Raw genomic sequence first — 6,000 nt, forward strand, 5'->3', positions numbered from 1 at the left:
CCAATAGCATCATAGGATCCTTACAGTGTGGAAACAGGCCTTCTGGCCCAACAGGTCCATGCCAACCCTTGGAGCACCCACCCAAACCCATCCCACCATAACCCACCTAATCTATACATCCCTGAACTCTTATGGGGAATTTAGCTCGTCCACCTAGCCTGCACATCTTTGGGCTATGGGAGGAAACCGGAGCACCTGGAGGAAACCCATGCAGACATGGGGAGAACGTGCAAACTCCACACAGTCACTCGAGTGGAACTGAACCCAGGTCCCTGGCAGCGTGAGGTAGCAATGTTAACCACTGTGCCACCCCTGATGGCAGGGAACAGCGTGCACTCCAAGTGCCCAGTCTTTAAGGAAACAGGTCAGAGTCACAGGGCACCCAGCTAGAAGAGGAATCACACACAGACCCCTCAGAACCTCTTCCCAGAACACTCCAGAAGTAGCAAGGCCTACTACCTCCACCCTGCCTGTTCACCCACTGACCTTGGAAGTTCATACCAAAGAGGAGTCACTCGGTGACCATAGGACTTTTTAATTTAAAAAAATTTCCTTTTGTAGTGAAAAAAGTTTGATTTCTTCTCACCATATGAATAAATGAAATTTGTTAGACATCCATTTTCAATTTCCATGCATTTGTTCTAATTTTCAGAAAAATATTGTAAAAGAGAGGTATAAGTGAGAAACACTTAAAACTATGACATGATATGACTTGGTGTGTGTGTGTTTGACATTATTAACCCATTGGGCTTCTTCCAGAGACACACTGGATTTTGTTTTTTCTTGTTTTTAAACAGGTTTTGAGAATATTGCAAGCGAATCAGGAGTTTTGCTGACATAAATTGTTTGAGAATAGGGAAACCTTGAACTTGTGATTTTTTTTTGTCTATTCTTTCTTTAAAACCGTCAGCTATTAAGTGCCTTTATATTGTACTATTTAAAACCGCCAACACTGGACAGAATTGTTTCTGAAATTGGGATTAATAAAATAACTTGATACAAGACATAGAGCCATACAGCACGGAAATGGACCCTTCAGTCCAACTCGTCCAGGCCGAGGACCTATCCTATATAAAACTAGTGCCATTTGGCCCATAATCCCTTTAGATGCTTCCTATTTTTGTAGCCACCCAGATGCCTTTTAAATGTTGTAATTGTACCTCCACCAGTTCCTGTAGCAGCTTGTTCCATACACACACCATCCTCTGCACGACAAAGTTGCTCCTTAGGTCCTTTTTATATCTTCCCCTCTTGCCTTAAACCTATGCCCTCTAGTTTTGGACTTATCCATCCTGCGGAAAATACCTTTTGTAAACCTCTACAAGGTCACCCCCTCAGCCTCTGATGCTCCAGAGAAAATAGCCTTATTCAGCCTCTCCCCTATAGCTCAAACACTACAAGCCTGGCAGCATCCCCATAAATCTTCTGAACCCTTTCTGGTTTCAGAATATTCTGGTTTCAGAATATCCTTCCTATGGGAGAGAGAGTAGAATTACACACAATACTCCAACAGTGACCGAACCAATGTCCAAGGCTTCTGGATGGATATAGGACTAGGACGTGTTTAGAGGGATGCTGGCAAATGAGACCAGATCAGTTTAGATCTCAATCTGGTTGGCAGGCACAAGTAGGAACAAAGGCTCTGTTTCCATGCTGTATAACTCTTTGACACTGTAGGTCTCTCATGAGACCTCAGACTCAATATTAAAGTAAGTTGTGACTATTATGACTACTGAACCATTCTCACACAATAACAAACAGTACTCCTCAGCTTCTCCCAGGAACAGTATGTCCTGATGGGTGTGGCTTATCGTGTGATATCAGTTAACCTATTCAGGTACAAAGTGCCTTGCACAACAGTTTTTAGTGCAAACAGCCCCAGTTTTAGGCACAATTTTAACTCAACCTGCCTGGTGGAAATAGTGCCGACAGGAAGTTAAAACCAACTCCACTACCTTGAATTTTAATTTGCTCTGGAGAGTAGCAGTGACTCTATTGGAAGGCAATGAATGTCTTTTTTCAAATATGCTGATTGACACTGAGGAAGACAGCAGGCAACCTCAACAAGCATAATGAGAGAGGGCAGCTCTTGTGGTTTTGCCATGAAATTAATACAATGGAAAGAAAAAAAAAGAGTCCAGGCTCGAGAAGGCACAAAAGTGTATTTCTATTTACATTTCTCACTGTCTGGTGGGCTAGCAGGAGCAGACTACTCACAAGGAATACTTAAGCTGCCCTTTCATAGATAAGAGCTACTTGAGAGCTCAGTAGTATTCCTTCACTGCCACATATTGGTCCCCTGCCACCTGTTTCATGCTGTTAGCTGTCCAAGCACACGGAGGCCTTTAACACCATCATCAGCCAGTCTGATTCATATTGTTAAAAAACGAAGGATGTGTTGCAAATTATGTTCTCAGGCTTAGGGCTGAAGCCATGGGGGTCTTCTCATGGTGCAATGGTGTGTCCCTGCTGCTGGATGAGGAGGCTGGGTTCAAGCCCCACCTGTCCTGAGGTGTCAAAAATATCTCTGAACAGGTTGATTAGAAAAATAGGTTAATTTTTTTTTAAATTAAGACTGAAGCTACAGCCCTTGTGCTGCAATGGTGGTGTCCCTGCCTTTGAGCTGGAGACCTGGACTGAAGCCCCACCTGCTCCAGAAGTGTGTAAAAGCTTCTCTGAAACAGGTTGATTAAAAATGTCTAGGACTGAAGCCACTGATTTACACTTTCTACAGGAAGATGTGGACAAAGCTTTAAAACACTTGGAAAATTTTTAGGTATTCAAAAGAAATAAAGGTTGTCTTATCTAGTCAATACATGTCAGTGAGTGTAAATCTATTGATGGATAGACCCATAGAATACCAGTAACAAAGCATCTATAGAATTTCAGGAATTACATATGGTGAAGACCAAATTACATTTAGAGGTAGTCTGTGGGTTTCAAATTGGAACACAGCACGGGACAATATAAAATAGCCATCCATAAAAAGAAGGAAACATTTGCATGTTGGATCTTTTAACTTAATATTAATAGACTTCTGAATGGGATCATTTCCTTATGTAACTGCATTCGTAAGTCAGGTGTTTGTAAATCAGGGAGTGCCTGTACTTTAAAATTATGGGTTATTGATTTGCTACAAATCAGTATCAAAAGGCACAATAAAGTGTAGATAGGAACGGGATGTTACAAAGGAATTCTGTCAATTGAGTGTCTGGTGTTATGATTACCATATACATCAAAAATGTGAAGGAACGAAATTTCCAGATATAAAAAAATCCAACGGGCAAGCTTTCATTTATAGCTTTACTTTAACAAACCCAAAATCAATATAAATTAAATTCATGAAAAAAATTCAATGGTAAAACAAAAACTTATTAAATAGCTGATACATCTTATTCAGATCTTACAAATTTATTCAGCAGTCCCCTCAGTGCAAGTGGCACTAATTTCACGCACTAAATTCTACTAAGCACTGTACTACAGTAGTAGAAAATTTAGACAGTCAGATTTTGACATTCATCATCTGATTGGTAAAGCAGAGACTTTTGTTCTTATATCTCGCTTGTACTTCAAGTATACAAATAAACACCAAGAAGTTCATATAACAATGGTAGTGGCCCTAACTCACTCCCCAGAGGTAATGGGATAAGGCACTTAAGTAATCAATATAACGTTGCTGGGTAGCCATGCAGCAAGGCCAAGGGGTAAGTATCAGGCATGGCGTCTGTGCTTATGGGTCTCCTCCACCTTCCCATCCTCCCATAAAATCCAGCTCATTCTTCCCATTTCTCATCTTATCAACCAGCCATCCTGAAGGTTGCATGAATATTGAATACCAAGATAGTGAAATGCCCACTAACTACTGAATTTGGATAAAACTGTGCATCTTGTGTTGGCAATTAGTCAATCCAGTTTCCAGAGCTGCAAAGCCAGTCCAATATAATTTTGCTTTTCAATTAATTGTATGATTCATCCAGTGGAGAGATTTCTGATTAACTAAAACAAGTCTGCCCTAATTTTGAACTTGCTAACATCATCATGAACTTTGGTGCCAACTGGAAAATTAAATGAATACATTTACTCTCTCATTGCCATGATTAGTTCCTGTCCCACGAGTAAACTGGTTGAAGAATGTTACTGTTCTGATTGAATTGGTCAGATACATAAACTCATATAACACAGAAGGAGGCCATTCTGCTCCATGTGTCTGTGCTGACTCTTTATGAGAGCAAATCAGTGAATCCCACCTGCCTGCCTTTTACACCATAGCTCCACTTTTTTTTGCTATTCAGGTGCTTATTCAATGCGTGTTTTGAATCCAGGACTAAATCTGCCTCAATCAGGCTCTCAGACAGTGCATTCCAGATTCTTAGCAAATAATTAAATATAACGTTTTTCCTCTTACAATGATTCACTGTCATGCCATCAGATCCTCCTGGTTTTTGTACATCAAATTATTACAAAAATAGAGACTGTCAAAGTTTTTTGTACAATTGGGAACAGATTAAGATGTCTTTAAAGAGGTCGGGTTTTCTCTTGTCTGACCAGTTGAGAAAAACAGATAGTGTAGTATGCTGGAGTACCACTAGATGCTACTGGTGGTCTTATCTACAAAGTTTGCAATTTTGAATATGAAAAGGTAGAATAGGTTGTATCCATAGGTGCCTGTTGCTTTCAGATTCTTAATTTTGAGAACAGCACATTGCAAGAAAGGGATCATTCTCTTTATGGAAAAATAATTTTCACATCACATAAGAACAAGGTTTTTACAGTTCAGAAGCTACGCTTTAAACTTGCTTACAACTGGGGTTGCATAGACCTTTGCCTTTATTAATGTTAACTGCATCAGTTGGATCAGTAACTTATGTTTTCTTTTCCATGAGTTTTCTGGTTAGTAATGGCAGGTATCTGGAATTCATTGCAGCTACAAATTGGGTAGTATATAATGCATCACCCTTCTCAAAATTGCCACAGCAGGGACAGCAGGCATTACCTGGTTATTTCAGTCAAAAAGTTTTTTTTTGTCCTTGGATTTTGGAATGAAGACTGCAAAGTTCATTTGTTAAAGAGGACAACCCTGAAACCTTTACATTCAGAGAGCTAATCAGATGGCCCAAAGAGTTTAGCGATAGAATGCAGATGGCCTCTTTATTTCTCCTTCCTCCTCCACGCCTTTCTCTCCCTCCACCCTCTCAATATACATCTAAATGTTAACCATGATCAAACCCGATGTCTTCTTTTGCTTAATTTTGTTGCAATTGGAAGTTAAAGAGTACACTGAACAATGTTGCATTGCAAGGATGTTACAAAGTTTTTACTAATGGAATGAAACATTCCCCTCCTCCTTTTACTAATAATGAGTGTTAGGAAACCTAACTGGTTAATGTTACTATTACCCTTTTTTATGTAATTTTACTGACACAGAGTATGTGATGAACCTTCGCTGGAGATTCGCTCTGTCAGCACACGATGAAACAAATGAGCTCCATCCACTTCATTCATGTCAGAACTCAACAGCTTGAGTTGCATGAGCATTCTGCAGTCACTCATGAAGAGAAATTTTTAATAATAAATATCTAATAATTAATGGGCTAGTAGCTCCAGTTGTCTTCAGGGCATAATAACTAATTTCCTTGCAATGTTTCATATCCTTACTTTTCACGCTGCAACAGTCTATCATTAAAACCAAATGTAGGTTTCCATCACTTTTATTTATTTTTCAAATCAACTTATAAATCAGTGCCAGGACTTGTTACAGATGAGTTCCAATAAATTATCAGCTGTGGACAAATTCCGCATGTTAAATACTTTCTTTTCAACGCAGTTCTGAGACGTCCTCAGGGCCTAGTTTGTATTTCTGTTTGGTATGAAACCATACATTAACTAAATGCTGCAAATAATATATGCACTATTTTACGAACACAAATATGTTAGATTTACTTCTGAATGGATTTTACATATGAAAAATTAAAATAGCAATTTTTTTTTCCAAATGTGTTC

This window comes from Stegostoma tigrinum, chromosome 5 (assembly GCF_030684315.1).
Source record: "Stegostoma tigrinum isolate sSteTig4 chromosome 5, sSteTig4.hap1, whole genome shotgun sequence".
In the NCBI taxonomy this organism is placed as follows: domain Eukaryota; kingdom Metazoa; phylum Chordata; class Chondrichthyes; order Orectolobiformes; family Stegostomatidae; genus Stegostoma; species Stegostoma tigrinum.